This window comes from Ascaphus truei, chromosome 16 (genome assembly GCF_040206685.1).
Source record: "Ascaphus truei isolate aAscTru1 chromosome 16, aAscTru1.hap1, whole genome shotgun sequence".
Lineage (NCBI taxonomy): Eukaryota > Metazoa > Chordata > Amphibia > Anura > Ascaphidae > Ascaphus > Ascaphus truei.
The window spans coordinates 15,610,004-15,635,037 of NC_134498.1; the positions used below are offsets into that span (position 1 = coordinate 15,610,004).

General features: G+C 41.7%; 1 long non-coding RNA gene across 1 annotated transcript in view; it reads right to left on the reverse strand.

The window, feature by feature from the left end:
• Nucleotides 1-18,402, reverse strand: part of LOC142467671 (uncharacterized) — a 90,493-nt gene extending 72,091 nt beyond the window's left edge. Inside the window, exons 1-2 of the long non-coding RNA XR_012788468.1 lie at nt 17,816-18,402; nt 6,134-6,265 (exon numbers count right to left, since the gene is read on the reverse strand). This is a non-coding gene — a long non-coding RNA (uncharacterized LOC142467671). The remainder of the gene's footprint in view (nt 1-6,133; nt 6,266-17,815) is intronic.
• Between the last annotated feature and the right edge of the window lie 6,632 nt (nt 18,403-25,034).

Sequence of the window (25,034 nt, forward strand, 5' to 3'; positions counted from 1 at the left end):
CTTACTCACTGTAAAGGTAGTCTCCCTTCGCTGCTCTTAGACTGTTTATCAACATCATCCTCTTTCCTCCTTCTAGCCTGCAACTGAAGGGCTCATATTCTGCCCCCACGCTGCCCCTGCTACTCAGGCTGCCTAGGTGGTTTCAAGAAGAAAATAATAAACAAAAACCTATTTATACTGTAGAGATATTCAACCACTCCTCTCCTAACACGTCCTAGGTTCTCAGGAGAAAGCTGGGTCATGTGTCATTTTGACCTGAGGTGGAAGGAGGAACCCTCTCCATAAAAATGTATTATGTTATTAATCCTATCACCCATGGGGCTTAGTTGTTCTGGCCCTAGTGTATGCGGGGGCTGTGTCCCTGGTTGATCTTCAGAAGATGTATAGAGGCACTTGTGATAGTAGGTTCAACCATACTATGAAAGCTTGAACAACATATCCAGCTATAGTGGAAAAGATAGTTGCAACATGCAAGTAGGGCCGTCATTGCAAGGAATGGCTCAAACTCCTAAAAATGGAAGATACCGAAAAGTGATGGCTCTCATTCCGTGGAGGTCAAAGTTTTCCTGGGCTTGACCGCAATCAGGATGAAGGCATACTGTAACTGCGTAAGTGCATATATGTGTGGTGTCTTTGAAAGTGGACATCCCAGCTGAAGGTAACATTCTTATTGGAATAAACATTTTATTTAGAACACTACAATTCCATAAAACCCCATAAACACAAGTGTATTCCCACAAATATTCCCATTACCCTTGATTGACATTGGTAGTGCCCTATTTCATTCAAAGGATCTCCCATATTTGTAATAGTAAAACTGTACTTGGTGGAGTTGCAGAAATGTACCCTTTACCCACACAGAAATATAATACTAAGCAGTGTATTAACGTATCTATCATATTTAGATTACATTTGGGTAATCATCACAGGATTCCACTATTTGTCTACTCTTAGAAAATATAACATGTACCTACATGCATCATTGGTTTGTCACATTATGTACACTGAAAATAGTGATGTGTCTCTATATCTGACTTGGGCGTTTATAAAATTCACCACACTTTCATTTTGTAAGAACATTAACTCAACCAAAATTAATTGTATTAAAAGTAATTATTTCTGAAAATACACAAAATGGCACTTTATTTGGTATAGAACGCGGATATCCCAGACAAGCACAATGGACGTCTTATTACAAAAATTAGGAAATTACTTTGGCCATACAAGTGCATTGGCATCAAAATAATTAACAGTAATAATAATAATATTATTAAATAAAAAGTAATGATGATATCATCATTTAAAGAACATTTGTGCTCAGTTCCCTAATGCTTTTTGTTTCTTTACAATCCATTGGGTGTTAAATTTAGCAACAAGTCATATGTGAAATATAACAGCCATTTAATCAGCTCTTCTGAATACAGTGAATTTTATTGTAAATGGGGTTATTTTGTTTAATATTCTAAAGGAAAAGCGATGGTGGTTCATATATAAAATCCGATGAAAGGCCTTTAATGAAGAAAATACTGTACTTACAGTTAATTCACAATTATGTGGCAACGAGAAAAACGACCGCTTTTAGGCATGGATAAAAATACACTATAAAAAGGTGCCAGGCAATGCTTGCAAAAGATTTGCAATTGCAGTACAATTAAATGTAGATGAATGTATGTGAGTAATATGACCTCCGTGTTAAAATACTAGTGAGCTGCATATTTATGCACGTAAATAGCAGTTCAGCTTTCCGTGCCATTTTAATGATGGTACAGCTCTGAGATTAGTTTATTTTATATATCTCTGCAATTAGCACATGACAAAATGGAAAAGGAAGATGTACAGTAGATGACACATATGTTTCAATATTCTCTGAGGATGTACAGTAGTACTGTATGTTCTTTTAAGGTGCGAATATACATATCATTTTATTATATTGTTTAAGAGAACACATGTATCAATGTTTCACTTTTTCTGCCACAGAATTAAAAATTAAAAACCGTAATCAAAATTAAGGATGACATAAAATAGAAGGAAGTTGAAGAAACTGGTGAAATATTCGCCACAATATAGGCATTCTAAATGTCTCCCTTTCTGGCCTGATCCCAGACGTCCAAAACAGTGAATTTCCCAATTCAACTGAGCTCAAGACTTCGCCAGTGGGAATTTCTGTGCTCCCTATCCAGCTGTCCCCAGAGCAGCTGCTCTGCTCACCTCCCCCCTAGTTCACCTCTGCTAGCTCCTATAATACAAACAATTTCCCATTTGTAGATCATTCAGCTCGACACAAAGTAGGTATATCTATAGATGTCAGATTTTGTTAGAATGAGCATCCATCAGCCAGGTTTAACACCTAAAACATTTCACTGGTATTAGTACACTTTGCCACCGGGCCCGGGACACCTGTCGCAAATGTTCCCCCCCTGTCGGCGGCCCTGGGTATTAGTACACTTTGGTTTTAGGAAGGACTGCCTCTTTAAATACATGCAGAGGAAGCCTAAAAACAAGGACTCTTTGCAGCTTTCTGTTCTGTAGCTACCCATTCCATTCCCTAATCAGGGCCACTTACAGGGGAGGACTGCTTTCCCGGGCCCGGTGAGTCAAGGTCCTCTTGTTTCCTGCCAGCAACCCTAACATGTAGGGCCCGATCTGCATGTAACGGCCCTCCCCTCCAACAGTCATCCGCAGGCAACCGCATGAAGGCCCTCCGAGGCTGTAGGTAGGCCGCTCCGAGGCTGCAAGTAGGCCCCTCCGAGGCTGTAGGTAGGCCGCTCTGAGGCTGCAGGTAGGCCCCTCCGAAGCTGCAGGTAGGCCCCTCCGAAGCTGCAGGTAGGCCCCTCCGAAGCTGCAGGTAGGCCTTTCCGAGGCTGCAGGTATGCCCCTCCGAGGCTTCAGGTAGGCCCCTCCGAGGCTGCAAGTATGCACCTCTGAGGCTGCAGGTAAACCCCTTTGAGGCTGCAGGTAGGCCCCTCCGAAGCTGCAGGTAGGCCTTTCCGAGGCTGCAGGTAGGCCCCTCCGAGGCTGCAGGTAGGCCTTTCCGAGGCTGCAGGTAGGCCTTTCCGAGGCTGCAGGTAGGCCCCTCCGAGGCTGCAGGTAGGCCCCTCCGAGGCTACAGGTAGGCTCCTCCGAGGCTGCAGGTATGCCCCTCTGAGGCTGCAGGTAAACCCCTCTGAGGAATCAGGTAGGCTCCTCCGAGGCTGTGGGTAGGGCTCTTACCAAAGACTTCTGTTGGCGGCCATGTCTCTAGTACATGCGGTCTTCTTACTTATTTTTATACTACGTGGGCTGTGCATCAGGGTCTTGGGATAGTGGTCCAGATTTACACATACTCAAAATAATTGTTTGGTCATCATAATCTTTTCAGTACAGATATTGGATATCATCGTGTTTTAATTTAGGATTGTTGTAATATTCTAGAGGATGGTATTAATAAAGACCGGACATTAATTATATCTTGTCCTTCTTTAAAATCCCTGTCAATTCTTCCCGTTCATTACTGGGCTGTCCATTCGTAGGTGTAATGTAAATTTCGACTCTCTAAAAACTTACATTTGCATTAGCTTACCTGATATAATTAAATTGCAACTGAAATAATAATAGTTTGTAATTGTATAGCGCTGCTAGTTTTACGTAGCGCTTTACAGAGACATTTTACAGACACAGTCCCTGCCCTGTTGAGCTTACAATCTATGTTTTTGGTGCCTAAGGCACAGGGAGATAAAGTGACTTGCCCAAGGACACAGGAAGGTGAATTGAACCAGGTTATACTGATTCAAACTCAGTACCAGTCAGTGTCTTTACTCACTGAGCCATTCCTTCTCTACTCATTCTTTATTATACAACCTGCAGCACAAAAGATCAGACAGATTCAGCCCACGTTAGAAAGGTTTTTTCTGAGGTGCCATTAAAGCAACATTCAACATCATAATTATATAGGAGTAGTCATTGAAAGACATCTCTATAGTGTTTGAAATAAATGTTTCTTTTCCATTAAAGTTTTTGCAAGTTTTGCATTAACTCACATTGCACTTACGGAGAGAGAGCCATGATTCCCAGAGCAGCACTACAGTACATCTTTAGAAAAGCCATGGCGGTGAAGTACTGTTTTCTCTTCCTTAAAGCTGCAGTCCAAACTGCCGATTTTCTTTTTTATTTGCTCCACTTTAATATGTGCATCAATACAATCCACACGATGATATGTAATTAGCTAAATTACCAATCGATCTGTTCTCCTGTGATCGATCGGTGAAGATTCAGCTCGGGGGTTCACTAAATGGCTGTCAGTGCAGCAGAAGAGGACCACAACCACAAAGTTCTGTGGGAAAGATCATGTGAACAGGCAGTAATTTGATAAAATTGGTGCAGGGCTCAAAGGAGTGTGCCAACGCCGGTTTCAGAAGAAGAAGAGAATGTGACTTTGTAAATGGTTGCTATAGAAACAAAAAATGCTTGTTACATTATAATACATTAAAAAAAGTCAATTAGAGTTGATTAAAAAAAAAAAAAGAAATGCTACAAGTATTTTCTCATAATACCGAACTGATTTATTAAAAAAAAAAAAAAAAAACACGTAGGATATTGCTTGGTATCCCTGACGAAGCCACATGAAAGTGGAGGAAACGCGTTGGATGAAGCAGCACACATACACAGACTTGCGACACGTCCAGTAGCAGCCTCAAGCTAAGACTCGATACTTGCAGCAAGCCCTGAGTTCCGTTCACATAAATGCGCATGAAGTGAAGTTCTAATTCCGGGACTCACACGTCACATCCGGGTGGTTGCCACAACAGCAAGGACGCCGGTTGAGGACTCGGGGAAGTTTCACGGAATGCAGGAATGACCTCTGCGGACTAACGGAGGTCACCACTCACTCACAGAAGCACCTTATCGCCCTCTAAACACCTTAAAGGCTCCAGCGGTTAAGATCCCAAGCGCCAGAGGAAACGTAGAAAAGCAGCAGCTGATCACTACCAGAGGCAGAAAGAGTCTGCGGTCTCTAACTACAGGCAAATATACTTCTATACATTACTTTACTTTTGTGAGTGAATTTTTAACTTGTTATTAAATTTTATCCATATATAAAAATGTCTACATTATGTCTGCACCATATCTTTTCTTTTGTTCTGCAGCTTTAAAGGGGCAGGACCATAATTTAATGTGAAAATGCATTAGGGGGGGGGGGGGGGGTGGGAGGAGCCATAACAACAGAAACAGGGAGACACGTTAAGGGATGTGTACAGTGCTTATCCAATACTATTCGCCGGTATGTAAAAGTCACACATTTCTCCTGGAAACTAATCACCTCAACTCTATCTTTTCTTACACAGGAAATTGAGTCTATTATGAAAGTACATTATGTTACCAACAAGTATTCTTGGTGTGTTTATAATAAAGTAAAAGGTATGCATAGAAAATATGATTTATTTATCTGCACAGAGGAAGTTGCAAAGGTGTTAAGTGTTTGGCAGGTTTTTTCTTTCAGCACCGTAATACAGCAATCATCTAATAATGTGGCCAAACACAACAGGTTAATAATTCGTTGGAGAACGGAGCCGCACTGATGTGTGTTTTTTTTAATTGAGCTAGCATCTGTTGTGAGACAGTGTGTAGCGCACGTACTACACATTTAGGATTTTGTTTGTTAGAATAATTACTACAAATACTTTTTGTATCTTATCATATCTACTATGACCGCTACTCACAAATCACATGTATCGCGGGGGCAAATTAAAACTTGGCAGAGGGAAAGATAAGCACGGTCATTTCAGGTTGTAAGGATCCATTTTATAGTCCCTTCTCTGTTTCTAAAATGGCTGCTGATGAAAGACCTATCCTTCCCTGCAGATGGAGTGAGCAGCAGAAGAGACGCATTTCACTTGAGTTGTAATGCATTAGTAAAGACTCTCTCCACCTAGCTTATGCCGGATTTATTAATTGACCTGACCCTGCATTAAATGCCCTTATGGAATGGCGGGAAAATGGCAGTGAGGGTGTGATACAGTACTTCTTTACAGTAAGGGCAGTTAAAATGTGGAATTCATTACCCATGGAGACTGTGATGGCAGATACAATAGATATTTTCTAAAAAAAAGTTGGACATTTGTTTTAGAAAGGAAAGGTATACAAGGAGATACTGTACCAAGTAAACATGGGAAGCATGTTGGTTCAGGGAGAAATCTGATTGCCAATATTTGGAGTCAGGAAGGAATTTCTCTTTCCCCTTATGGGACATCATCAGATGAGTTTCACTGCAGTTTTTGTTTGCCTTCCTCTGGATCAAAACAATTTAAATACAAACATAGCATTAGTAACTATTGTCTAAATTTAGCACAGGTTGAACATGATGGACATATGTCGTTTTTCAACTGCATCTACTATGCAACCGTGTAACTATACAGAGATAAAATTATATGACTATTATACTATATCTTAGTGCTCTTTGTATCTTATTTGTAAACCCATCACCTTAGTCCTTTCCAAAGTTTTTCTCAAAAGCCCAAGTTTTGCACGATCACAATTTTGTGGTTGGCCTATTTTGTACCAGCAAGAGGCAAGCACCCCTACTGCCATTCCAGACATGCTACAAAAAGCCACACACGTTAAAAAGGCAAGCCTTGCACATTTTCTATACCAGTGGTTTTCAAACTTTTTTTTGGTTAAGGAACACTATAGTTATATTGTGACGTTCTGTGGAACCCCATCTCTCTCTAATAGCGCATCTGAGATCAGATGCATTGTAAGGAACCCCAACCCTCTCTAATAGCACGTCTGAGATCAGATGCATTGTAAGGAACCCCAACCCACTCTAATAGCGTGTCTGAGATCAGATGCATTGTAAGGAACCCCAACTCTCTCTAATAGCGTGTCTGAGATCAGATGCATTGTAAGAAGCCCCAACCCTCTCTAATAGCGCGTCTGAGATCAGATGCATTGTAAGGAACCCCAACCCTCTCTAATGGCAGGGATGCCTGTGAAACCCAAGGGTTAAAAGGAACCCCTGTTGGAAAACACTGATCTATACAGTGTATCAGAATCCAGTACTAAGTAACATTGCCCCATAAATCTATTGCATAGTACATACAGCATGTGTACATAAGCATGTAATTGCAGCATGCACTGACATGAATGCTAATGTTGAAATGGTGCAATCATAATCCATTTTTCTTTAATTCTGGCCACAGAAGTAAAATGCATAATACTTTTACTGAATGGGTTTCCATGGTAGCTATCATATTTAATGTTAATCTCTCCTAGGAATCTTCTGGTCAGTAATGACAAATACTTTCACGCTTTACTTAATTACATTTCAGGTACAGTAGTCCCATTCCGCATTTGAATCTAATGTTTTCTCTTGTATTCTATAAATGATGGCTACTGAATATTTAAATGGGATGGCATACCTATAACAGAAATTAAATTCTAATAAATAATACCAAAAAAAAAGTAATTAACTTACCAGATGCAGTATTTTATACTAATGATAGATTTAATTACACTGAGACCTATTTGTAAAAGTGCATTTAATTGTCAAATATTTCAGCAAAATATCTTTGTTAAAGAGTGACTGTATGATAATATTTTCTCCTATGTAGAAATATGAAATCTTTGCCATTGGTCATTATGTTGTGATATAACAACATGTTGTATCAACACATGGAAAGACTGTGATACTGTGATGTGTTGTGAATGATATAACAATGCCAAAGACTACAGTACATCATTATCATACTTCACTGAAGTAAGTACTAAGTGATTGACATTACCTTTTACCTTGTTGTAATAGGCAGGGGAGCAAAACTACTGTAAGGAAAGTCAGTCTGTCCACAGCACTATGGAGCCAAGCTTAGATAAGATAAATCCCCTAACTGCATGTTTGGTGTTAAAGTTGTAAACACACACCGCAACCCCTGTAAGCTCAGAACCCAAACCACCACATCATATATATTTGTGTCAAAAAGAGTGCAACTAGCATTGTGACCTCATGTATACAACAAAAGACAAAAATCCCCAGGACTACATCCAATCTGACAAATTGAATAGCAAAATACTTATCTGTTTATCTGCTCATAAGTAAGATTCATTTAGTTAAATTCTTTGGCCAAAATGTTTTACGCCTACAACCATGTCACGGTATGGTTCTAACACCTACAAAAAGCACTTATAACCTCTGTAATGGAGGGAGAGTGGTCTTAATAGACCGATCTTCCACAGATGCATAAGAATAATTCAATTGATAATCAATTTGGAGGTTTGTGACCCCTACTGCCTGGTTTCAAGCTTGCCCATCCCTCCTTTTAAATAGCAGGTCTTATTATGCACCTATGAATGACCTGTCTATTAAGACAGTTCTTCCTCCATTACAGAGGTTAGGAGAGTTTTTAGCAGGTGTTAGAGCCATACTGTGACATGGTTGTAGGCGTAAAATATTTTGGCCAAAGAATTGAACTAAATGACTCTTACTTATGATCAGATAAACAGATACGTATTTTACTATTTAATTTGTCAGGTTGCATGTAGCACTGGGGCTTTTTGTAATTTGTCATTTGTTGTTAAAGTTGATCTTAAAGATTATTTTGCAATGTGTATTATTTGTTGTAATTACAGTGCCAATGTTTGTAAAAAGTGGTAGTAATCAGCACTCATATTAAAGAAATGGGGACAAAACATATACTGTTGCAGGGAACCCAGATGAACCCCTATATCTGTCAGAATAAAGTATAGAACCTAGAAAGTGGGAACCCACACTCGAAAAGATAAAAACCAAGTTGCAATGAACATAAGTCATTTACTCTATGTATATATAAGAGAAGCAAACACCATGTATTGTGTACAACCAAAACAAGTACAAAAATCAGAGCTCAGAATTAACAAAATTACAGCGGTAGCAAAATGGCATATGTAGTAATAGGAATGATAATAGATGCTTATCCAATGCTCCTAGTCAAACCTCTGAGATACACTCAATAAAAAGAGAGGATAAAAGGCTCTGGTAATAAGGATGGGAAAAACTGCGATAGGCAGACCAAAAAACTAAAATACGTCATCGCGTTGTTTGCAAACTCACAAATACGGGTTCTTGGATAATGAGTAGTTTATTGCCTATACAGCACAGAGTTTGATCATACACACAAATGTCAATGAGACTCTGTTGCAGGGTACATGCAACTACACACGCGGGGGTTTCTTGACAAGGCTTTTTATTTAGCCTTGAAAAATATACAGCACACAAACCAAAAATAGCTTTTCATCAGCAACAAAAGGAAAATGGCTTTTCTTCAGCAGACAGACAAAAACAGTTTCTCTTTAGCAGACAGTGTATATGGCAGTTGCCCTTTTCTATGCAGGGGACAGACAGTTCACAATTCATCTACTTTTCTAATCAGACCTTGTATCAGGAAATCTCTTTAGCAATCTCTTTAGCAGCTTACTCCTCACTCCTCAACAGACAGCCTCCATGTGTCTACAGCCTGGGTTTTAACACACCTTGATTAGGCAGCTAGGATCCAACTAATTGTCCTGAGGTTCCCAGCTGAAGTTAACCTAGTCAGTGCTGCACTGCAGACTAGACATAGGTTTTCCAGGCATATAACTGGTGGCTTTTGTTTACCGTGTCACAGACTCTCTGCCAGGGGAGAGCCCAAGCAGGCTTTATATACATTTTAGATTCCTTTGTTTGTGTTGAGCCGATATGCATACTTGTTCATCCTTCATGTGGTGGAACATTTAGTTAGAGGTTATTGGTCCCTCTATTTATGTTCCACCACAATATGCCTCTTTTCTTCTGCAGCAGAATACATTTGTTTCATTGACCACTTATATTATACCTTAATTACTAGTGCTGATTCATTGTTGCTAGAAGTGACTACCTGGACTTAGAGTCTTTATCTGGGAAGAAACCGTTCACCCCGCATTATTCTTCCTCGTATTAGGCTAGTTCGTTGTTTTAAAAAAATTGTTGTTATATGGTTAGCAATATGTTTTTTGTGAAATGTTTAACGTTTGTGATTTTTGTATCGTGTACTAGCTCCTGCTTTGTTGTATAGGATCCTCCGCACATACGGGAGGTGCATCCGACTGCGGGCTGTTGATTGGTGTATTGGTTCTGCCAGTTAGATTTGCCCGCGGGGTTTTTCGCTACATTCCAAAGCGTGTCATTGACCATTTGGGGCGGGGGATCCTCTATAACTGTGGGAGTATGATCGGACGTGAACATACTCTTTGACTCAGGTTGTGCTGCCCGAAACGCGTCAGAGTGCTTGACTTTGTGTTGCTCGTATACCATGGACTAAAGTTTACCATTTTTTAACCCTCTTGCTGGTGTTTAGCCCCCATCTTTTTCACAGTTGTGCTCCGCTTTGATCCTTTGGATTACCTTCCATGCTACTGACTGGCGTGATGCACACACACAGGATGAGCTGCCAACTATGTTAGTACTCTCTCTTTCCTTTATTAAGATAAGGAGACTGTGGCCATTATACTAGTGCTACTCCAGGTTCAGTGTTCTAGTGGCATATTCTGACAGGAATATTTATTCAGTTACTGTCAGTCATCACCACATGAACTGTTATCTCATTAATCCCTAATAGGAGCATTCTATGCACTGGGTCTAGGAGTCTCACTGGACATTTAGCAGAGTTTGTCCAACATTTCACTATGTTTATCATTCAGGACTTTATCAAATTACATGTTTCCCTGATTTACTGAGCACGATACTCAGAACTTGTTTCTGTTATTAGTAGTTTCTTATAAAAATCTCAGTCCTTTAGTTCTTTGAATACGTGTGTAAATTGATCCGTAATTACTGATACCAATTTGCAATGTGACACGTATCCAAGATGTAAGTTCAGCGACTTTTACTACAGTTTTTGTTGTTAAAAGTACTTGATACGGGCCTTCCACCTGGTTTGCAATATGTGTTTACTTTGGAAAACTTTTACCATCACCCAATCACCAGGTTCCAGTTGGTACACAAATAATAGTGTTCTGCGCTCGTGCTGTCTCAGATGATGATTGATAAAATGTGTACTTTTGCTCTTCCTTCCTGACTCCAAGAATTGACAATCGGATTATTTCCTGGATCAACATTCTTCCATGTTTACTTATTTGGAATATCCCTGTATACATTTCCTTTCTAAAAAGATGTCCAACCTTTTTTTGAACAAGTCTATTGTATCTGCCATCACAGTCTCCATGGTGGTTCTAAATAACTGCAGTACTTCCCTTTAGGAGTTACCTGTGTGTACCCAGCTACCTGTTACCAGACAACAAAGTAATCAAGCAGAAAAAAAACATTTGAATCTGGAGCAAACAACAACGTCCGTCACGGGATCAGATCAGAAAGAAATGCTGCCAATAGTGAAACTGATATCTGAAGCTACAGATAAGGGACTGAGGCGATGATGTCATTCTGTCCCATCATACGTCACACAGAACGGAAGCCGATCGGTTCCAAATGTTGGCTATAATAACGGAGAGACGCTATCCAGCAGGAGATGGAAATTCGAACATACTGTACTCCCGAGGACAAGACATGTAAGGAAGAAACAGCCAGTCAGAACAGAGACATGACAGCACAAGCCTAGTTACAATAACACAGAGGGCATTCAGCCGAAGGTTGATTATACAAAGAAACATAGAGACATATGAAATCAATTAGAATAATGACAATGACGAAGTGAGCTAACTAAAGCTCACATTGCATAGGATGACAAAGGCAACCATATGAAACTAGAACCCAATACAAAAGGTAAAGTCGTATGCAGGAGTAGACCACTAGCAAAAAAAGGAATATTTAAATGTGTATGTTACATTAATCAGAGCACTAAATGAAGCCAAGAAGGAGCACTCTTCTATCAACATTCTTGAGCATTACCACTCATAAATGGTTTATTTTTAACATCTTACCATTTACTCTTATCCTAACTTCATTGCCCATGCCACTGCTTAGCCACTATCGCCACTGAACACTCTACTAGCGCTACCACCACTGCTATGCTTCCTCTACTATTTATATTTGCTTTATCCAAAATACACCATTCTCTCTACTATCCTTATTCCTCTAACTACATTAATATATCTCCATGTCTCCTTCCTTCCCACTTATCAGTTCATATGAGCTTCTTTCCTATCTGCGTCTTTTGACACTACTCAGCAATAGACCCTGCAATAAAAAACACCTCTACAAGTCCTCCTTACAAATACTCTTTCTTTCTGTGCCTCTCCTCCTTGCATATGGGAATATCCCTCCCAATCCTTGCCTGTTTAATTTCTACATGCTCTCACCCTCACTTCCCACATCCAACGTGTCGTCCTCGTGGTGTAAACTCCCCTAACCTCATACCCATCCCCTGTCAACCTCCCTTCCCGTTCCCTCTAGAAAACACCCTCCCTTTCTAACAAGTTCCAATATGTACACAACTTTTTAGCTCACACATCCTTTTAGCTATAACTTTGTTCACTCAGTCTGACTCTGCACTGGAAGCTGCCCTCTCTTATTGTAGCCTTTCTTTCTCCCACACTCCGTGCCCTGATGGCAGGGGTGCAGACATGAGGCTCCTCTGTTCAATCTGCCATTGCCAAATACTTCCTATTCCTTCCTCTCTTTATTTTCCATCCTTTGAGGCTCAACTGAACAGCTTTGTACTCCTTTCCCTCTCCACGTGGTGGTGATCTATCACCCACCTACCTCTACTCATCTCCCTTCTGTCTTTCTCTTTGACTTTGAATCCTGGCTCTCCTTCTTTCTCCCCTCCAACTCCCCTTCTCTTCTCCTTGGGGACTTAAACTGGCATATTGATGTCCGTTCTCCCCTCTTTCTCTATCTAACCTCTTATTTTGGCCTTAACCCAAGGACTGCAGCAAGCTGGAGGGCCACTACCTGGACCTCTAGTTCAAAATAAACTTTCCACTCTGATTTCTCCATTTACCCCTTTCCTCTGTCTTATCATCATCCATCTAATTTTCTCTCCCCCAGTTCTACCCTTCTCCACCTCTCTCTACCTCTTGTTTCTGCAGAGACCTGCATTCCATTAATCTACCGGCTCTTTACTCCACTTTGTTATCTGTCCTCTCTTCTCTCTGCTCCGCTACAGACTCTTACAACCTTGTCATGAACTATAACTCTGCCCTATAGTCCTCTTGATCTGCATGCCCCTCTTTCTCTCTGCCACTCTAAACCCCTTCAAACCCCAGACCCTGGCTAAACTGTCATACATGCATGCTGCAATCCTGCACTCGCTCCTCTGAACGCCTCTGGAGAAAAGCTCATACTCTCAGGAACTTCCATCCCTACAATTTTGTCCCTGATAAAGCACCCTTTGCATGAAACGCGTTAGAGGATCTGTCAGGACTTTTTGTTGCATATGTTTTTTTGTTGCATATGTTTTTAAATTAATACATTTTTTAACTGGTCCGCTGTCATAAGTTGCAAGTATTTTTTTGTCTGCGCTCTGGTTTATTCGTTTTGAACAACCCTCTGCTGTTTCAACTCTGCCCTCTCCCATATTAAACAAAACTACTTTTCTTCAACACTCACAAGTCTATCCCACAAAACACAGGCTCTTCTCTGTCTCTCTACTCAGACCACCATCTATGACCTCTTTTTCTTCCTACTTTTCACCTCTGGACTTTTCTGGCTATTTCAAGACAAAGGTGGATTATATTCATAAAGGCATACCCTCTGTATCCTCCTCATATTCTACATCTCCTCTTCCTAACTCTCCTTCTGCATTCCTTGACTCCTTTTCTTCCATCACTGAGAAGGATGTGTTGCTACTGATCTCGTATTCTCCTTCTACCACCTGCCCTTTTGACCCCATTTCCTCCCATCTGCTCAAACCTCTTGCTCATACTCTAATCCCCGCACTCTCACACATTTTCTACTCCTCCCTCCAGTCTGGTACCTTTCTCACCTTCTTCAATAACGAAACAGGTATTCTTGTACTCAAAAACTGCAAGTTTGACTACCTGTCTCCCTCCTTTCGTTTGCCTCTAAACTTCTTGACTGCCTTGTACTCTCTTGCTTTCTCCATTTTCTTACCTCCTATTCTCTCATAGATCCTCTCCAATCTTGCTTCCAGACTGCTCACTCCACTGAAACATCCATCACACAAAAAACCTAATGACCTCCATGCTGCCAAAGACAAAGGTCATTACACTCAACCTCTCAGCAGCGTTTGATACTGTGGACCACACTCTTCTCCTTCACATCCTCTACCCTGTATTCAAAACCAGGGGCCTATATATAATATATCAAGCTCTCAGACATCTTAAAGAGCATTAAAAAAATGTATTCTATCCATCAGCATCCAGGTTTTTTTTACATTTCACACATGTCAGAAAGTTTGCCAAGGATAGGTGGATTTCGTTGACTTGGTTCATCTTCTTACTGGTCTAAGTAAATTCTACAATTTAACATTGGTGTTAATAAACACATCCTCTACATAAATGTCTTAACTTATTTTAAATGTCTTGCTTGTCTTAAAAGTGAATGTTACTGGAATGTCACAATAGTGTTAGTGGCACTCTCAAATAGGTATGCATTAAGTGCACTATCAAGTTGGGCAAACTATATCATTGCTCCAAAAACTGATGCAATTTACATTGTTTTGACTCTACTTCTCTTTGCATCAATATTAAGATGACTTTGCTTTGATTTTGCTCCAGTTGCAACAGTGACTGGTTATGGGAAGAGTTAGTGGAGGAGATAGCACAGTTTTATAATGAGATATGTTTATATTTGTTGACACAGTCTGTTAACGCCACAAAGAACAACAATCATACTCAAACATACAGTATAGAATGGAGTAGGATAGCCACATAAATGTGGATCTCCTGGAAGATACAGTACTGTGCAAATCAGTCAATGTTCAAACAAAAAATGAATCTTCCTATACAGGTCCGGTAATCCTAAGGGGCCGCAACCCGGAGAAAGAAATATAAATGGATTTTATCAGTTGTAGATTCTGTAGATATTAGTAGAGATAGACAAATCCACCCAAATCCAGTTCCCGTTTTTTTCGCTGTAAAATCCACAAACGAATTTGGGCGGTTTCGATCAGTGCAGATTCATCAAAAAACGCCATGGATACAACCCGTGGGTGGATTTGTAGAATCCAGTCCGTGGATTCAGCCATCCATGGGCGGATTCTTAACAACCTGCCCACGGATTGCTGCATCTGATGATTGGATTCTACAGATCCGTCCACGGGTTGCAGAATCCGCAGAGTGTCTTGGTTATAATAATAAAAAAATAATAAAAAAATCCGCAAAGCGTAAATCACCCTTTAACAGATTGATTGTTTGAAATCTGCAGGCCAAAGTAACCGGCCGATCTGCTGCAGATCCAAATTTGCCACAAATGTATTTTGCCCATCTCTACATATTAGCCACAGATTATTTAAATTATGGTGGGTAAAAAAAAGTAACAAAAAGCCTCCACCGTAAAGTGTGCATCAAATACAAATATCACTTGTGAGCACATTCACACGTCTCAGACATGTCTGCAACCTGCCTTTCCCCATTATCTCTTTGCATACAGTGCTTCCACTGCAGCCAGGGATTCTGGGTAATGACATGCAAATGAGCACACAGTGTCACCTTTTACTTCATGTTCATTGTATTATTTATTATAAGCTTATGCCTACCACATTACACAGCTTTTCAGTACACCCTGGGTTAAAGAAGTGCAGAGCCAGTAAACCTACTCACAGACAGCTATTTAAACCTTTTGGGTCTCCTCAGTGTGAGGCTGGTTATACTGGCTTTGCAATGTGAAGTTGGAATAGGTTTCAATCACACATTATATACCACCGTAAGTGTGCAGCAAATAGAAATATCACTTCTGAGCACATTCACATTACATATTAGCAGAAGACTACATACAGCTATTTTTCCACCTGCTGCTGAAAGGGTTAAGATCTGCTCTGGGTAAAAGGTATCAACAGCACCTGGCAGCAATTACAGTACAGGAATGCCGGCCAGGCTGTCTAATCCCTGCCTGCCAGGGCTCAGTAAGGCTGGTCAGAAAGAAGGGTGGTTATGGTTGGTGGGGAATAGGCTGTGATTAAACTGCATTGCAATCTAACGAGCCGTTGCTAAATCCTCAGAATGCTGAATTGAACATTTGCAAGCATCCTGATTCCTGGGTAGCTGGCCAGCACGGTTTGTTAACCTCGGCATTGCTATGATACCTGCTTAATAAAATGAGCCTTGGTTGGTATCACCTTTTAGAAAGCCTTTATATACAATGATAGAACATTACTATTTGTAGATGTATATATTTGTTTGGAGGAGTGGGGTGTAGCAGTGAGAACATTGCCGGTGAAGCATGTGAGTCCCAGCGTCTTTGTAATGTCTGGAAAGTAACTTTGGGCGACTATTGCTTACTAAGCAGGTTATGCCACAAGATACTTTCCAGTGGCAGAAGATGCCTCACGGCCTATTCACTTGTATGGGCCATAAAGTGGCTTCCAGAGCTGAAAATGTGTTATGGCATAGCACAAGGGTGCGCAAACTTCCTGCGCTGCAACCCCCCCCCCGTCTGCTCTCCAGAGTCACGCCCCCCCTCACCGCTAATGTGGCATCAAATGATGCTGCGGGGTCATGTGACGTCATGTGACCCGTGGTGTCATTTGACGTCAGATCTCCATGGCAACGGGCTTCATTTGATGCCGCATTGCCATGGAGCCGCGTGACTGAAGCCGGGTAAATAATTTTACAGAGGCCTCGGGTCTCAGCGCGGGGTCTCTGTAACCACCATGCCCCCCCCAAAAAAAGTCTTGCATCCCCCCCCCCAGTTTGCACACCCCTGGCATAGCATAAACGCACAGTGGTTATTGCATAGTCTTTATGGATTCAGCGATAGTTTGCCGTCAATTTGTATCTTAATTAGTTCATGTTTTTTTAAATGAGTGGACCTTAAGGTGTCTCTTGGTGTTGGAAAGTGTATTATGGCTGAACACCACTTATTTAGAACCTTTATTTCCCTGTGCCTCAAACACCAAGAATTACATTGTAAGTTCCGACTCATTGTATTCAAACACATACAGTAGAGGCAACGCTTATTCTAACATTTGCCTTAAACTAGCCGGGTTACATTCAGGGTATGTGCAGGGTATGTTGTGGGCTAGTTTGAGGCACGTTTAAGGCATTTCTGCATTGACTAACGACCCATAGGATTAACACAGCAGGGATCCCTGGCAGTCCAATTCAGTTTGAATGGGACTGCCAGGGACCCCCGCTGTTAATCTGATAGGCCATTAATCAATGCAAAAATGCTGGGGCTAGTTTAAGGAAAGTTTAATGTATTCAGAATGTACCTGGGTGTACCTGGGTCTTTTGGGTAATTGCCACTGGTTTTTGTTAGAATAATCGCTGCCTCTACTGTATAATGTACAGCTCTGCATACATTTTTATGCTATATATATATATAAATATGTGTGTGTGCATGTGCGCGCTTGTGTGCACATGTGTGCGCGTGTGTATATGTGTGTGTTACATATATATGGGACAAAACACTCAGCAGAGAGGCGGGAGGTGTACAATAGAGTTTGGTGACAATAGGAGGGTGAGATCACAGGGTGATCAAAGTACCAGCACAAAACGGGGCGTAATAGAGTTTATTGATCCATCAGGCAAACATATTCTGACATTCCAGTCCCCAGGAGGACCTTCCTCAGGGGTTCCCCTTGAATATATAATATATATATTTAACACCCCTATCCCCCCCCCCCCCCGGCAGCAGAAGATAGGATGTACATGTGTGAACAGGGTTCTGCCCCGCTCCTGATGGGATTAGAGTGTTAGATCCTCGGTCAGTTACCTGTGATCTCAGGGTTTCCTCTGCTGGGTTCAGGCCTTGGCTGTAATGGATGATAGTTGGTGGTTGGAAGAACAGGACAAAAATAGGGCGCCAGGATCTTTTAGAACTCACAGGTATTTTATTGTACGGCACATTTTTTCAACCTCATCTACTAGGTAACTATATGTAACTATTTAACAACAATTCCAGGCTTGCACAGGATCAATTGTTCTCATATAGAGCACAATACTTCATTAGACAGGTTCCCTGTATAATGCTCTCTTCAGGGCAAGTTTCCCTCTGTGCCCCTTCCCATTCAGGATCAGTACTTCTGGGTCAGTATTTGCCTCTAGTCCACCACACATTTTTGGGTTCCTATCTCCTAGCACACTGACTCACTGTCTTCTAGCTCAATAATTCACTCCTAACTCCTCAACTGTCTTTCCCTTAACTGCCTGAACTAATAATTAATAATAATAATAATATTATCCCTTTTTAAGGGATAAAGGGAACTGTCCCTTTTTAAGTGTGCTAACTGTGTCTCTCAACTGTTATAACTGTCATCTCCATTAACTGTCCTAATCTTAACTGTCTCCCTCAACTGCCTAAAACTGGCATCATCTCACAGCTTCAATGGTTGCCTAGCAACATGTAACTGCAGCCTATCTTAACTGTCTCTATTCAAATCTGCCAGCGCGAGCTCACTTGCAGTAAAAAGGCCTTAACTGCAAATGCAGCTGCCCCATTGGCAAAGTCGCAACATGTGACATTCCCCCGAGGCGCATGTGACATTCCCCCGAGGCTCATGGGATTTGTAGTAACTGTCTTGAGCCTTTCCCTATTAACCGCTCTCGTGTGGTCCTACTGCGCATGCGCGAGTTCTGTGCATGTGCAATCAATTAAAAAATGGCAGCACCCTGCAACCCACTCACCCTATCTATGGGCCGCAACTGTCATGCACCTGATTGCTCCCCCCCCCCGGCAGCATCTAACCTTTTGCGCATGCGCAAAACTCCCTAATGTCCTCTGCACCTGCTATCCGTTCTGCGCATGCGTGGCCAATTGTAACATGGCCGCCGCGAGTCGTCCATGCATCTGCGCATGCGCAAACCCTGCGCGCGTGCGCACGCATAACAAACATGACGGCGCCCTGCAGAGGGAGCAGCCGGCAAGCTCGTCGCAACCTTCAAAAGCCCCCACAGCAGCGGAGGTAAGGGGGGGGAAACGGAGGACTGGGGAGCAAGAGGAGACCTTGATATATATATAAAGATATATATATATATATATATATATATATATATATATATATATATATATATATATATATATATATATATAAATATATACTGCTGTGCTCTCTTGGATATGTGCATGAGAGACTATTTAATGGGGGTTAGTAGATGTGGGGGCTCAGGGGTTCCCAAAAAGAGCTTTGCTTGGGTTCTGTGTTTTGTTAACCCATTCTCAGCTGTTCCAGCTGGTGGAGGTTAGTGGCTACTCCTTCCCAGGTTTTAAGCCCTCCCCTCCACACTTCCCTAGTTTGCAAGTGCCTCATTCTGCTGGATATAGACCCACTGTGGTCTTTCTCCCTCCTAATAGAGGTAAATGAGAATTTTAATCCTAATAGAGGTATATTAGTATTTTTTCTGGTAGTGTTAGGCCTTGCGAACAGGTGTCTGCCTTGTCGTGGCTCGCAAGCTTACAACGCTTTGGCCAAAGGGTTAAACTAAATGACCCTATTTCAAGAGAATTTATAAGTATTTTACTGTGTGTTTCTGTCATGTTGGATGTAGTATTGGGCTTCTCTGTCGTCTGTTGTATACAAATGCCACGCTCAATAGCACTCCATTTTGACACATATACATATATATATATATATTTTGTGGGGGCTCAGGGTTTCCCAAAAAGAGCTTGCTGGGGTTCTGTGTTTTGTTAACCCATTCTAATAGATTTATATTAGTATTTTATCTGGTAGTGTTAGGCCTTGCGAACAGGTGTCTGCCTTGACGCTGCTCTGTCGTCTGTTGGATAGTAGATATCAAGGTGACTACAGACTACACTCAGACTCACATATACAAACACAGACAAACACACAAAGAAGAACAAACAAGGGAAAACATACAAAGAGGGGAAAAAAATCAAAAATAAATCCCAGAAGCAGATGGAGCAGGGAAAGATACTGCAGGGACGCCGCTACCAGTCTTCAGGAACAACCACTTTCCTCTTCAAGCTACAAGACAAAAAGAAGACAGCGCGGCTCCCATAGCATAATATTGTAAAAATAGTTTTAATAAATGCTCATTGCATAGATCACGGCCACTCACCCTGTTAGAAATCAATATAGGCAAAGAACTCAAATAGAATCTTTTGAACTTCACCTCGCTCCTCCGTCCGATGCGCCGTACCCACGTGTAAAGATGCTGGTGAACTTCCGCCAAGGACGCCAGGAGTGTGCGTCACACTGAAACCCTTCCTTAGTCCAGGTCTCGCAATACCAGTCTCAGCAAATAGCAAATAACATTGTTATTCATGTACTTTGTAATCCTTGTACCCTACCCCCTGTTATTCATGTATTTTGTAATCATTGTACCCTACCCCCTGTTATTCATGGACTTTGTAATCATTGTACCCTACCCCCTGTTATTCATGGACTTTGTAATCATTGTACCCTACCCCCTGTTATTCATGCTCTGGCAATACTGAAATGTTCTTTCGTCATGCCAATAAAGCTGATTTGATTTGACTGAAAGCCAGGACCGCTCCTCCACACAGCAAATATAGGTACTATTGTCTTCCATGTTCATGTGTGTATGTAGATAATGTATAGGTAATGATTGGTAACAAATGAACATTTAATCGCTTTTTCCTCTGTACTCAAAGAATATAGTTAAAGACTTTTACCTTTACAATTGCAATATAAGGGCCCATGCACTAAGCTCCGATAAAAAGAATCGCCAGGGTTTTTAAATTGCCATGTTTGACAGCGTTCCTATCACGGTATGCAGAAAGCCCCGGATACCAGTGATAGCAACATTAGCAAAAATGGCGAGTAGCCGGCGGCGTGATGATCGGCACTCTGAAAAGGGCTCACCCGGCGAGTTCTATCTGCTGCAGAAAGCTCTGCCTCTCTCTGCGCACATTTTGCCCGAAAATATAATTTTTAATTTCAATTTCATTACTAGTGTAGTTGAGCAGGGAGTCTCCGGAGCAGAACCATATTGATTTCGGGGTCCCGGGACCCCCTGAGTCCCAAAATACAGGCCCTGTTATGGGATGCCGGTATCTCCTATGCTTTTGATTTCAACGGTCACGTGACGCGGGACATTTAAAAGCATAGGAGATACCGGCACCCCATAATGGGGCCTGTATCTCAGGACGCAAGGGGTTCCATAAGGCTGAAATCAATGCGGTTCATCTCAGGAGACCCCCTTCTTCTGCACATTAATAATAAAAATTACATCAAAGCAGCTTCATTACCTTAGCGGATAGCCGCTAAGGGAATGAAGGGGTTAAGGCACAATAGCATCTTTATTGAGGATAGAGGAGGTGAGTGAAGCAGGTACTTGGCCCTTCACTCACCCCTCTGCCCCCAATAAACATTACAATATGGTAGTAAACACCAATACACACCCCCCACCTTCTCTGCACCCACATAAAACCATATTTTATATTTTTCTACACAGGTTTGATACCAGAGGCCGGCGGTTGCCCCGGGTGGTCCCTGAAAGTGTCCGTGGGCCTCCAGGTTGTCCCCATTGGTGTCCGGGGGCCCCAACGGGGTGGGTGTCCGCTTGCCTGTGGTACCAATCCTGTATCAAAAAATACAATTTGGAATACATTGCAATAAATACACCAAACAACATTTACAGTACAGTAATGGTCAAAATAACTATTATCCAAATAAGGATAATAGCTAATTTGCCCATTATTAAATAAAACATTATCCAGCCAGCAGAAATAATGTAAACAAACATTTCTACTTACACCTGTCATCATGAAGGGTGTCCTCATCAGCATACTGCATGGTCATGTCCTCCGTTGCCAGAAACAATACAATAAATAATACAATCTAATGGTCCCTAACCCCTTAATCACCATAGCAGTTAATAACCGCTATATTAATTAAGGGGTTTACCCACCCTCCCCCGCTACCCACCCGGGAGGCCTAACCACCAACCCCGGAACCACTATACCCACACTGTACCTATTGGTTGGCATAGTGGTTCATCATACCCATATAATATGGGCATGATAAGCCACTATAGCAGTCAATGGTCACCCTAATAACAATACATGAAGGCCCAAAATACACAATAATAAAACATTCCAAAACACCTAAACACCACAATTCAGTTAATAAAAGCAATAACCAACAAAACAATTAAATCATTTTAACAAGTAACCAAACAAAGCAATTAATTAATAAAACCACTAGCCAACACATCAATTCAAACAAGGAGCCAACAAAATAATTAATGAATAAAAAACCGCTAATCAATTGAAAACATAAATAAGAACAAGCCATCCAAACTACAAACTATTTAATCCAAACAATAAAGAGAAATAGAAACAATAACACTCAATAGTAAACAAGCATTTGCCAAAAAAAGCATTGGCCGTCAATGAGCAATGAAAAATGTCTTTGTCTTTGGTCACTTTTTGTCACTGAAATTGTATTTGTAATTGTTTTGATTTTTAATTAAAAACTTCACTATCAAAACAATTTCAGTGCCAAAACGCAATGAAGGTTGACTTAGAATGCATGTTTTAGCTATTTGCCCTTCTATATTTATAGTAAGTGTGAATTCCGTGTGTGTGTGTGTGTGTGTGTGTGTGTGTGTGTGTGTGTGTGTGTGTGTGTGTGTGTGTGTGTGTGTGTGTGTGTGTGTGTGTGTGTGTGTGTGTGTGTGTGTGTGTGTGTGTGTGTGTGTGTAAGTGTGTGTGTCAGTCAGTGAGTGTGTGTGCGTGTGTGTCATTGTGTGTGTCAGTCAGTCAGTGTGTGTGTGTGTGTGTGTCATGGGTGACCAGGCAATTCACAGCTTTTATACCGGGATCATATGATTCAGCAAACCAAGAAGGTAAAATAAAATGTAATTTATTCCAGGAAATGACATACACACAATGGATCACAATATGCAATAGAAAACAGAAAAACAGTGTGAATACAACACAACCTGAAACAGTAGCTAACTAGCATGCAATCAAAAGGCAGCAGGAATGGGGTGTGCAAGGGAAGGATACACAGACCCAACAATGCAAGCCCCAATGGTATAAACCCCAACAGTGGAGTAACCAGGGAAATGGAGAATATATGGTAAATGATAAAATCATATAAACTCACACGGCCATGTGTGAGTCTGTGTTAAACAGGGTATCATGAACACTGGGTCTCTGGCGTGACGTCCCTCTGTGGGGGCAGGGGTTGGAGTGTAGGGGGATGAACCCTCGTAGTACACCAGATGCCAATAGGATAGAAGATATCTGGATAGTACGGTTAAAACACAGTATTTATTAGCATAACAAACAAATGCTGCAATGAACTCACATGAATAAAAACATCAATGCTCCTGACAGGTCCGGGCTGCGACTCGCCAGGGACTCCTCTGTGCAGCAGGAGCCAGGAAAGTGAACGTTGCCTGAACTACGCGTATCTCGCGATACTTCGTCAGGTTAAAGAAATTGTGAGTTCATTATAGCATTTGTTTGTTATGCCAGAGACCCAGTGTTCAAGATACCCTGTTTAGCACAGACTCACACATGGCCGTGTGAGCTTATATAATTTTATCATTTACCATATATTCTCCATTTCCCTGGTTACTCCACTGTTGGGGTTTATACCGTTGGGGCTTGCATTGATTGGCCTGTGTATCCTTCCCTTGCACACTCCCTGCCTGCCGCCTTTTGATTGCATGCTGAAGATAGCTAGTTAGCTACTGTTTCAGGATGTGTTGTATTCACACTGTTTTTCTCTTTGCGCTCCCCTATCCTTCTCTACATACCATTTGGGATGAACCTCCTCAGGTCGAGCTGCAGTGTCCATATCGGGCCAGTATTGTTTTTATCATTTTCAGCCTCACTACGTGCGTTCATCAATTTAATGTGCATTACTTTACACGCTATATTTTAGATCGAGTTACATTGGAGCGCCTTAGTATCTTCCTAGCAATAGAAAACACACTTACTGGGGATCTGGGCTAACGAACTAAACTTTCCTAGTTCAAATGGCTACAAAATGAAGTCTGTACGAGCCATTTCCAATGACAGAAGGTACTCCATAAAGTCCTGGAACTAAAGTAGGCATGTAATCCCAGCCGCGACCGCTACGTTCCGTTTTCAGAACTTGGCCCCTGAAAAGTGGGACTTAGAAATGTTTTCGCCTTGAAACTTCTGAAGCCGGCTTGCATCTATTTCTCTCAGAGCATCTTTTGGGATCTTGAATTTGCCGCTGGTGGTTGGCGCTTAGAATCTGAGGTCCTGATTGGCTGCTAGGTTTCTTATAGGTTTTGGAATCCCATTCACAAAACACTACAGCCAATCAGCGAATGGGAATTTCTCTGCCAGCCTATTACCGATTTGCCGGTATTCTGAAGCCGGGCGGGCACCGATTTCAATTCTGATAAGGGGCATGCGCCAACCTGGCACCTTTGCCTCTTAGCATATTGATCCCCCTGCTGTGCCAGGCTCCTCAAAGTCTGGGGATGGGCAAATGGTGGTCGGATAGCCCTTTGTTATACCAGGACGTGGGAACTTGAGTGTAACTCCAGTACCCCAGCCGTTCTAACACCTTGGCATCCCTGAGGCTTTCAAGTTCAGGACCTGAGCAGACACAGTGGCACCACACCTGGTGGCCAACTAGTCTCTCGGAACACGGAACTTGTAAATCCCGCAATTCATATACAGGTTACAAGCATATATACCTATTAGATATAATCCTTTATTAAAACATAGCTTTACACTGAATCTTGTGTTAAAAATGTCTATTCCCCCTTTCTGGTGTCAGGGATAGAATAAGGAGATATACCCTCTACCCTTTCTAGCCTTATCTCTGCCACACAGTAGAAACCTGACTCTACATTTGGCACACAAATAAAACCCTCCCAGCTTTATTACATAGCTGGCACACTGCCTGAACCCCTATACCAGGGGCAGGGTGACTTGGCAATGAACTGGTGGGTGTCCCTATTTAAACAGAGGCTTTTAACGAATTCTGAGCTTGCGTATACTGATATGTGTGGTTGAT